The sequence below is a fragment of the Euprymna scolopes genome, chromosome 10 (assembly GCF_053919585.1).
Source record: "Euprymna scolopes isolate OS-2025 chromosome 10, ASM5391958v1, whole genome shotgun sequence".
Classification (NCBI taxonomy): Eukaryota; Metazoa; Mollusca; class Cephalopoda; order Sepiida; family Sepiolidae; genus Euprymna; species Euprymna scolopes.
In genome coordinates this window covers 146,645,780-146,657,696 of record NC_136491.1, presented here as the reverse complement: position 1 = coordinate 146,657,696, position 11,917 = coordinate 146,645,780, and the positions used below count along the sequence as shown (strand labels likewise).

The following is an 11,917-nucleotide window of genomic DNA, read 5'->3' as shown; positions in this document are numbered from 1 at the left end:
TATTTTTAAAAACATGTATCAGGTTTTGAAATATATTAACATGACGGGTTGTGATTCTAAAATGGGTGAACATCTCATTTCACTTTATTTAAAAGATAACATCGCTGCTTTATTAATTTCTCCCATTCATGCATTGATTTTCTTTTTGTATCAGCTGTTCCGCTGTGGCCAGTGTTTTTCATCAAGTTTGGATACAAATATCTTTCCAACTGACGAAACATGGTTATATTCCAGTTCGACGGGAACAGGCTCATGACGACACGCCCTCTAAAATATATAATCAAATTTTCATTAAAATCCCTATTAAACCTTATATTTCATTGGCCTCCGGTCCTTGATGAGCGGTGACTATATGATGTAAAAAACATAGCCGGTTGGATTAAGAGTCAGATGTTTTCTTTATTGGAAGTCTTACCCAATAATTTTTTAAGGAACTTTGGTAAAACATTTAATATAAATATGATATGTTATGCCTGGATTGAATGTCAGACATATTAGATTATATCCCAGGGGATGAGTATATGTATCAATGTAGATAAAATATTTACCCGAGCGTTGGTTTGGTACGGAGAGCTAAGTTCATCGGTGTAAAATGTGATAAACAACTTTATTCAATTGTACCACGCGCCAGCTGGAGAAGACACAGCAACGTTTTAGTAAACGGTCATTTCCGAAGTGTTGGAATAAGCAAATGTTCTAGGCATTACATTCATACGGCAACACACACACACACACACACACACACAAACACGCAACCCCCACACAAATATATATATACATATATACACATTATATATATTTATATATATATGCATACGCATGTACATCTAAATGTATATATATATATATATATATATATATATATATATATATATATGAGTAGATAGTAGTTTCCTTGAAGCATTGTTGGTAAATAATATATAGAATTTTTTTAAAAGCCAAAGATAATGCGGAGAAAGACCGGAATTATAAAAGTAAAGAAAGAAAAACAAACAAATGTAGACGGGTATGCTTGAGTAGAGTAGTGTTGTTTTTCTTTCTTTACTTTCATAATTCCGGTCTTTCTCCGCATTATCTTTTGCTTTTAAAAAAAATTATATATATATATATATATATATATATATATATACTACCTGTGACCCGTTGGGTCAGTATGTTATATTAGCTATGGAATTCATGTATGAGCGTGATACTTGTGACGTAAAAAAATAGGTTGTTTTTTTTTACATAGCAGAAACATTTATATGAAAGTATATCAAAATGAAAAAAAAAGAATATAGATAGATTTCTATGAGTCGTTCTGTTTATTATAATTGATTGTTTTTGAAAAAAAAAATTACACTTACTGAATTATAAGTGGTTGGTCATTCTTATAGGTAAATGTGCACTGAACACATACCATAATATTTATTATAGTTAAATTCAAATTTTGATATATCTGCTTTTTTTACATCGTTCATTTCTGTATTACGTTTCAGTTATTTCAAAGCCTACTCTTCTCATGTTAAATAATTATTTCGAAATAACAACGTTAATATTCCAGCGTCCCAATTATTTTTTTCCGCGTTTAAATTATCCAAATAAACAATTGTTAATACTGTCTGCTTTTGTTTTTTTTTTGTTTTTTTACATCGTTCATTTTTGTATTACGTTTAAATTATTTTAAACTCCACTCTTCCCATATTGAATAATAATTTCGAAATAATAACGTTCAGATTTCAGGGTGCGATCATGCACGCGTGCGCAACCGGATGTCGTAAATCGGAAAGTGGGTTAAGTACATCGTTACAAGGTAATTTGAGTTTTATAATTACATACATATATATATATATACATTTATATGATATGTAATGTATACTAGTAATGCATATACAAATATAAGGTTTGCCTTTGGTTAGAATTTGTGCTAGAATGTTTGTATACGCTTGTTTTTGTTTTTAACACCTAGTCCATTAAATAGATATTTAAGCTTTGAAACTGATAACGGAAACTACTTAATTTGGAAGAGGGTATTGCTACGTAATTATTCTTAATCTTATTCGAAGTATGAAATGTCTGTCTTAAAATTTGTTAAATATGATTTTAATTAGTTGTTGCTATTGAGAACAAAAGTGAACTATGAATCTTCGATCATTAGATATTTTTATTCATACTTATCCTTAGTCATGCGACATAGTTTTTAACATATGATTTCTAAATGTAATTTGAAAAGTCATTTGGAAGTATAATATTAGCATACCGGGGCAACGTCGAGTGAATTGATCGATTAATGTTATTATTAATAATATTATATAATTAAATTTTGGAAAAGGTGGATTTACTGCTTGGAATGTTTAGTCAGCAATTGTACTAAGAAATGAAATAAACAAAACTAATATAAGAATTTTTTCCGTAGTTGTGGAATTTTGTAAGAAATACACCCATTTTAGCTCACGTGAGAGATTGCATATTTATGTTTTTGAACACGTGATTGGGACTTTGTTGACGAAATAGTTAGCAAACAGAAATCAAGCTATTTAGTTAGAGAAAAACGCGTTAGAAGCAAGGGGAAGAATCAGTGAAAATGTAGAAAGGGACTCAGCGTGCCAAACTCTGATAGGAGAATCCATAATTCGAATAAAATCCTTGTAAAGTATAAAATGTTGGTATAGCATTCTATCGGAGACTTGTACAAATAAGAAAGCATATGGTTTGTTTTGGTCTAAGACTAGATGGCATATATGTTGATTGCAAGGAAAACTGCGTATAAAAGCTTATATGTGAAATTTATTAACTACGTGTAACTGTAAAGAAGAGGCCGTTCACACAATGAGCATTATATATACATGCAAGACACAATAAATATTTCTATACATTGAGTACACGCATTCATTACATATCAGAGACACTGTTTTATTTACCACTATACGATATACGAGCTCATGCCATATAGATTGGCACATGCGAGTAATCCAGATATGAATCTATAAAGCCCTGGATGGATGTATAACAACGTGAACGATAATCAGTTAAATAGTAGCTCATTGGAGCTTATATAGGAAACAATAAGAGGGGAAATTTAAGACTATTTTAGACACCCTATACACCTTTTTGCATTACACTTTATATAATACGCCCCCCCTTTTCTTAAAAACTCGATATAATTACCCCTTACAACAATCATTTTATTGATTTATTTTGTTCCTGATGAATCCCACACTAGACGCTGCATCCCCTTTATGTTACCTACCATCTTCTCTAAACTTCTGATGAGAATATTAGGTGTCAAAAAACATTGGTATAAAAAGCCCCCTCTGTCCCCCAACTTGATGTTTGTATACCCTTATTAAATGAATGGGCCCTTCTATATCTACCAATATATAGTTTTTGTGAGTTCATTTTCCACTCTTATTGTGTAATATATATATATATATATATATATATATATATATATATATATATGTTATTATTATTAGGCTTCCTTCAGTCTTGACAGACTATGGATACCCACTGTAAGGGTGCCTGCACGTGAAATTTGTGTGGCAAGAGTTGCGCAATCTCCAACCACGCCTCTCCTGAGTCAACATTGTTGCATATCAGTGGCAAGTTGAGGTACAAAACGACTGGAAACAATGCCGAGATAAGCGGAGAGCACATACAGCGCCTAGAATTCCCAAATGGTCACCCATCTGGTATTAGCCAGGCTCAACGTTGCTTAACTTCGATGATCTGACGAGAACCGGTGTGTCAACGTGATTATATATATATATATAGAGAGAGAGAGAGAAAGAGAGAGAGAGAGAGAAATAAAAAGGAACAAACCGTGTTATAATACGGTTTGTTCCTTTTTATTTCTCTATGTTGTCGGAATACTATTTCCATTATTTTCATCATATATATATATATATATATATATATATATATATATATATATACATATATATGGAGATGTATAGAGAAAGAGAGAGAGGGAGACGGATAGACAGAGAGAAAGAGACCTCAGCTACATAAAAAATTTTTAAGGTTTGTAAAATAGTTGACCAAGACTTAACTATTGGGGCACGCCAGCATCATTGCGATTTTCTTCAGACTATTGTCTATTTAACTTTGAAAAGGAAATGGTTTGATTATTCGGAAAACGTTACTTTATTTCTTAGTTAACAGTGAAAACTAAAACGTAACCTAAAATTTTATATCGACTTTCATAGCGCCATAATTTTAATCAATCCAACATGTGTAAACTGTGTTTTTACAGACACCAATTTAATTTAAACGCCAACGCTAGCTGTTTTTCATTAAATAAAATTGAGAAACAACGTTTCTCTTCGTAGTTGTGCTTTCAAATGGAAGTTGTCTCCGGGCAACAGCAACTTCCTTGTGTTATTACTTTGAACGGCAACACTTTGCTGCTTGTGTATCAGAGACGAATAGAGAGGGGCGCGAAAAGTAATTACGTTTTCTTTTTTTCCTCCGAACGCCAGAAGCAATAAAGCACATGCAGCTCTCTTAAACGTGCATTCGTGAGAAGCCAATTATGAAAGCAAATAATACATCGATTTCTGCATTTGAAAATATATTAAAAAACGGAAAATAATTGCATGGAAATATAAAAATGTGGGCACCACATGTGTTTGCACTGATACAATTAATCGCACTTCAGATTATCGTTCGGGAATAATTGTTTCATTTAACGTATGCTGGCGATTATAGGAAGCAGTTTTCTGTTCCTGTAGACGCTTTTAAGGAATGTGAAGAAAATTACGTGTCGATAGAAATCCATATTTATAAGTGAAACTAATTTTCGTCAGCTGCAAAATACTTTAAGTTAAAACATGTGAGTTTTACTATCGACAAATTGGTCTATTCTCATCTGTTACCGGCTTTAGCAACTGAAATTGATTTTATTTTAAAGATAAAATTAGATTAATACCATTTTATAATTTTTTTCTGCTAGAATCGAACGCTGCGCTTGGAGTGTTTTTAGTCAAGAAGATAACCGTTAATACATAACGGTATGGTATTATTATTATTATTATTATTATTATTATTATTATTATTATTTTTTTTTTTTATTATTATTATTATTGCTGTTGTTATTGTTGTTATTATTATCAGTATTATTATTATTTTTATTATTATTATTGCTGTTGGTGTTATTGTTGTTATCATTATTATTATTATTATTATTATTATTATTATTATTATTATTATTATTATTATTTCCTCTGATCCGTGTGATTTTCCTCTATTCATTGTTTTTTGTTCTGTTCCTGTTGCTATTTAGCCATATGGCATATCAAAATCCTTCCAAAGATAAAGTTCTGATTTTATTAACACAAAATATTGCACAGATACGAAAACGGGAGTGGTACCATAAAAACAAGCTACCTTACCTGCTCAAAGATATATTATTCTACATAGTCAACACCATGTACATTTGCTAAGTATTTAATGACGCAGCTTTGCTTCTGACGCACGAATTTTGTAGGAATCGATTTCTTAAAATTTCCCACAAGTAAGGGCTGAAACTTTCGGCATCAGACTATATAAGTTCAACCATCATTACAATTCAATTTTCTATCCCAGATTTCGATTCAGACTGAATAAAAAGTAAGAGCCATTAATTTTGAAACGAAGACACACATAAACAAGCGAATACGGAAAATTACATGCAGACACCCAAATAAGATATTTCCAAAAATGAATATATCACATTATATGCATAATATAATCTCATACACAATTGTACGGCTATATATTATTCCAGAATAGAATTGTTCATAGTCATCGAGTAAATATTCTGCAAAGATTTACCTTGCCTAATTACAAGTAGTACATTAATATAGTATCAATTTTGTTCATACCAAATATTTTCGCGACACATATGCGTACATATTTCATCTATAACTTAGCAGCGGAAATATTTTGTCTAATAAGGCTGTAGTTGAAACATACATGCACATATCTAGTTAAAAATATATACTCCTATGAATTTGTCTGTGTGTGTATTTATATTCATATTGAAAACCATTTTTTCTATTTATTTAAAAAGAAAAAAACAACGTTCTTATATACGTGTCGTGATATTGTATTAACTCGCAAAAGATCTAGTTGATTTACATATTATTTTAAACAGTCGTTTTAATTAATTCCTATAAATATTCTACATGATGAAAACTTGCGTAATATTTGCGTAAAAACATTATAGTAAACACAAAACTCTTTCCATATATATTTATGTGTAGTATATATTTTTGTTTAGAATTTTTGCCTAGAAAACTCAGTCAGTTTTTAGTGTATGGACATGAAACTTCAAATATAAGGCATTTATACCCAGGCGAAACTGTGTTTCACGTTTTAGCCTGGGAAAATCGGTACAAAAGTGTAAAAATTTAAAAAAAAGATGAAATTTGCCAGGTGAAAGTCGAACACCTGCATTATGAATATCCATGCGTATCATAGTAACTAATTGTTCATGTATTAATTTTTAGCCTTGTAGCAAACATATCTTGATAGGTCACTTATGAACGTCAAAGGAAAAAAATAAATTGTAAGCTTAACTTTTGGCTTAGATTATATTGGGTCCAAAATAATGATAAATCCCAAATATGTATTAATGAAAATATCATATTTAAGCATATTTTACGACCGGGAATGCCGGCTTTCTCGCTAGTGTTTATATATATATATATTTTTTTTTTACACAGTGGTCACCACTTATCAAGGCCCGGAAGCCACTCAGGCATAAGGGTTATTGCAAGTACATTACGTAGGTGTGGAGATTTTATGAAGGGTTTACTTAAGAGGGCGGTTCATTAGAAAGTTGTTAACATTGGACTTGAAGACATCCAAGTTGTAGTCCGGTGGGAAGCAGGCAGACGGAACAGAGTTCCACAGGCGTGCAGTTCTAAGAAAGAAGCTTTGTTCATGGAATACGCGTTTTGATTTAGGCACAGGTATAGAGTGGGGGAAATTTTTCACAGTGGATTCAGCTAGACGGGTGTTTTTCGTGAAAGATTGGCGAGGGGGGACCAGAGATTGGAGTTCAGACGAGCACCTGCCATGGAAATAACGATAAAACAAGGATAGACTCGCAACGTCTCTTCTGTGGGAGAGAGGTTGCAGGGTATAGAAAAGGGCATCCCCCACTAAGCCACGAAGTCTATTTTGTACTCTGTCAAGGCAGGATAGGCTTTTTTTAGCAGCTCCTTCCCAGATATGGCAACAGTATTCAATCCTTGGACGTACTTGGCTTTTATATAGATAGAGAATTGCATCAGTAGTGAGATATCTTTTGGAGCGGTAGAAGGATCCCACCATCTTTCCAGCGACCCTGGCAACAGACTTGATGTACGTGTTCCATTTCAGATCAGGAGTAAAGGTCAAACCCAGAAGCTTGTCAAAACACGGGGCCTCACCCAGACGAGAGCCATCCATCAGAATTGATGCCAGATGGGGATCAGAGCGTTGATGATGTATAATTCAACATTTATATAAACTTAAAATATATGTATGTAGATACATAAGTTCTTTCACAAATATGATAGTTCCTGTCAGTTATTTTTTTTATTTCCTACTTGAAAACCAATATGATTTACTTCAGAAAACTTCCTCTTTTTTTTTTTTCAAAGAATTGTGAGACATTTTATCTGCCGAATAAAATGGCATTCATAACTATATCATTTTACAATAAATTTTGATACATACACATACATATATACATACATATATGCATATATATATATATATATATATATATATATATATATGCATATATATATATATATATGTAGGGAGAGAGAGAAGTAAATGACAATGTCCTCTCTGATACTCTCTTCTCTGATTTTGAGCGCGTGGTACAGTGGGGGGATTGGTGACTGGTTACTTTTAATGCATCTAAAACCAAGCTCCTATCTTTACATCATCAACGCTCTGATCCTCATCTGGAATCAATTAAATGGATGGGACTTGTCCAAGGGAAACTCCATGTTTTGATAAGCTTCTAGGTTTGCCCTTTACTTCTGATCTGAAATGGAACACGTACATCAAGTCAGTTGCAAAGGTTGCTGGAAAAATGGTGGGATCCTTCTACCGCTCCAGGAGATATCTCACTGCTGATGCAATTCTCTATCTATATAAAAGCCAAGTACGTCCAAGTATGGAATACTGCTGCCACATCTGGGCAGGAGCAGCTAAAAACAGTCTATCCAGCCTTGACAGAGTACAAAATAGGCTTCGTGGATTAGTGGAGGATGACGTTTCTCTTCCTTGCAACCTTTCTCCCACAGAAGAGACGTTGCGAGCCTGTCTTTGTTGTATCGTTATTTCCATGGCAAGTGATCGTCTGAGCTCCAATCTCCGATCCCCCTCGCCAATATTTCACGATAAACACCCGTCTAGCGTAAACCACCATCAAACATTTCCCCACTCTTTAGCAATGCCAAAATCAAAACGTGGATTCCATGAACAAAGCTTCTTTCTTAGAACTGCACGCCTGTGGAACTCTCGTCCGTTTTACTGTTTCCCACCTGACCACAACCTGGTCTTCAAGTCCATCATAAAAAAATTTCTGGTATCTCCCCTTAAGTAAGACACTTTATCAAATCTCCAATACTAACGATTACTACGATACTATCTCATTGATTACTGTACACGCAATAACCCTTACCCCCAAGTGGCTTCCCAGTTTTGCTAAATGGTAACTACCTTGTAAAAAAAAAAGGATATAGCTGAAAACAAGGACGGAATTGTGGTTCTAATCATATTTTAAAATTTACGTCTGTAATACTCTTATGACTGATAACTTAGGCCATACATTGACAGATGCACATCTAAACATACAAACATACCTGTATTAACATAAATTGTTTATGTAGATACGGCGACACTTCCACAAATATACACCTCCTTGACAAATGCGTCTGTTTGAATTCGTATACGTAGATTATTACAATTAAGTAAAGTAATAAGTATTTTTAGTTGCTTGTAAGTGACTCTATAAGTCAATCCGTCGGACCGTCGGTCGGTGAGTCTGTCGGTGTGTCTGCCCGTAACACTTTTGTGCTTGGCCTTTTTGGTTAATATCAAAGGTCTGTTGTTAATACATGCTGTTCTTAGATTTTTAAGCTTTTCTGAGCCTTTTGGTCAGGATCGGGGTGTGGTATCTGTTCCGGCCGATGCTGAAGGCAGGAACCGTGTGTGGGGAAAGGTCCACATGTGGGACCTTGCTCAGAGTAGGGGCGGCCCTTTATGCCAATTATGACTATCCAGCTCCCCTGTTTCCCTGGGGAGTTGGCCCCTGTTTTCCCTTTACTCCTCACATTAAAAATCGTCCTTGTGCCTAGTTTGCTCGGGGGTGAGGGAGCAAATAAATACACCCACCGTTTGTTGGCCTTTTGGCCAAGATAAAAGTGTAGTATCTTTCCGGTAGATACTGCAAGCAAAGACCATATGTGGGAGCAACCCCACATATAAGACCTTGGTCAATGTGGGGGCAACTCTTCATACCAATTGTCACTATTCAACTCCCCTACTACCCGGGGAGTTGGTCCCCATTCCCCCCTCACTCCTCACATGGTATAATAAAATCGGCCTTGTGCCTAATTTTCTCGATGGGGGAGTAAATGAATACATCTTTTCTTGGCCTTTTGGTCAAGATCAAAGTGTAGTATCTGTTCCAGCAGATACTGCAAGCAAAGGTCATATGTGGGAGCAACCCCACATATAAGACCTTGGTCAATGTAGGGCCAACCCTTCATACCAATTGTCACTATCCATCTCCCCTACACCTCGGGGGAGTTGACCCCCATTTCCCCTTCACTCCTCACATTAAAAATCCGCCTTGTGCCTAATTTGCTCGGTGGGGGAGCAAATAAATACAACTTTTCTTGGCTTTTTGGCCAAGATCAACGTGTAGTATCTATTCTTACTGCATGCTGTAATTATTGTGATATAAAGTGAGGGATCACTTTTCTGTACTTATTTAATGTAAAATGATCACCCACTTTACAACCAGTCAGTCTCAAAGCAATTCAAGTCATTCTCCAGATCATTCAAGTTGTTTTTGATGGATTCCAGTTATTTTATAAGCATTCAAGTCATTCTTAAAGCCGTTCAATTCATCCATAAGTTCATTAAAGTCATTCTAAGTCATTTATTTTTATTTATTTAAGTCATTTAAGCCCACTTTTCGGTCATTTTAGTTTATCTTTAAGAATTTCATGTCAATATTACATTCACGTATTCATTCATTACCCGAGAGCACGCGACTAATAGCTATCGGCCTTGTTGAATGTCTATTTATTTCTTATAAAATAAACTGACGGTATGTTTTATATATATAGATGTGTATATATATATATATATATATATATACATACATATAAGTGTATATAGATGTATATATATATATATATATGTATATATCTATAATATACAGCTAAATGTGTGTGTGAGTGTGTCTGTGTGTCTATGTGTCTGTGTGTCTGGTCAGGAATAGGTTCCTATATTGTTGACTATTTAAAAAAAAAACTTATTACATATAATGATAGAAGATGTATCGAGACACAGGAATGGGTATGTTTGATCTGGCAGAACGGTGGTTGATTAAAATTGTGGGGTCTGCGTTCGCGCCTGGTTCACAAAGTATGGGAATAAAAAATTTAAAAATTAAAAACAACGTTGACAAGTGTTTTTGATATAGATGTACATAAGAATACTTTGATAAGTATGTTTTAACTTAGATAGGTATGGTATAATAAAATTGTGGTGTCTTCGTTCGCGCCTGGCCTCCATAGAATGGAAATAGGCACAGACTTTAATAAAGACTTTTCATATCTATTTTCGTAAGTATACTTTGATAATTATGTTTCAGTTTGAAGAAATATGGTATGATAAAATTATGGGGTGTTCATTCGGTCCTGAGCTCCATAGAATTGAAATAGTGTAACAACGTTTTTTAAATATAGATCCACAGAATATTGTGATAAATGATTCAGTGTCAACAGGTATGGTATAATAAATTATGGGGTTTTTCTATTTTATTTTTACTTTCGTCATATTTTGCTTTGGTTTTAATACCCCCAATTCAGTACATTCAACAATAAAAAACACTGTATGAAAACAACGATAGAAAATAAATACTGGGAAGTCAAGGAAAGCGGACATTTACCGGTAGTCCAATGAAAATAATAAGACAAGCTACCACGTGTAGAGACCTAGGCGAACCATGTTGATTATGCGTCTATGAGAAATTGGCTATCCTGTACTTTTAAGAACCCCAACATCTATTAAACTGTAGAAGAGAAATAGCGAACAACTGTGTTCACAAGTAAAAATTTACTCTAGGATAGCGATACAAAATAGTTTTAAAACTAAGAAAAACAATGGAAAATAAACAAATAAATAAATTAAATAAACATGAATATATATAACATATCACACATATATTTATGTATATATGTGTATATATGTATATATGTATATATGCGTGTGAATGTATATATGTATATATATATATATATATATAAACTAACATAAAAAACCCTAACCTAGATTTAAAACAGGTAAAGAAACTAGATATCCAGGCTAAATACAGAGGTCAAGCAGTCAAGCAGAGGTCAAATAGGCCTTTGTTCGGTAAGTGCATGTTCATTGGCTGATAGTAAGGGCGTTCTGGATACTAGAAAGCTGATTGGCTAATTAAAATATTAATAGAAAGTGAGTATATAAAAATAACAGACAACCACAAAATTCGTGCATAAGCCTGAAGAGTCATAGAGTGGATGAAACGCGGAATATTCAGTGTAGCTTAATCGCCATACATATTTTATAACTTACTAACTACCTACGTATTGAGCACTTTTGAAGTAAATACTTAAAGTTTACGCATGAATTTATACTTTCGTATATTAATTTTTGTGAGTAAATGAAGTAGTTA

General features: G+C 33.7%; 1 non-coding gene and 1 pseudogene across 1 annotated transcript; both read left to right on the top strand.

Annotated features, from left to right (window-relative positions):
• Positions 1-9,610: 9,610 nt before the first annotated feature.
• LOC145286741 (U2 spliceosomal RNA) lies at positions 9,611-9,735 on the top strand (annotated as a pseudogene).
• Positions 9,736-9,858: 123 nt separating this feature from the next.
• On the top strand, positions 9,859-10,056 carry LOC145286751 (U2 spliceosomal RNA). Its single transcript, XR_013869164.1, has one exon. It is a non-coding gene; the product is annotated as a U2 spliceosomal RNA (small nuclear RNA).
• The last annotated feature ends 1,861 nt before the right edge of the window (positions 10,057-11,917 follow it).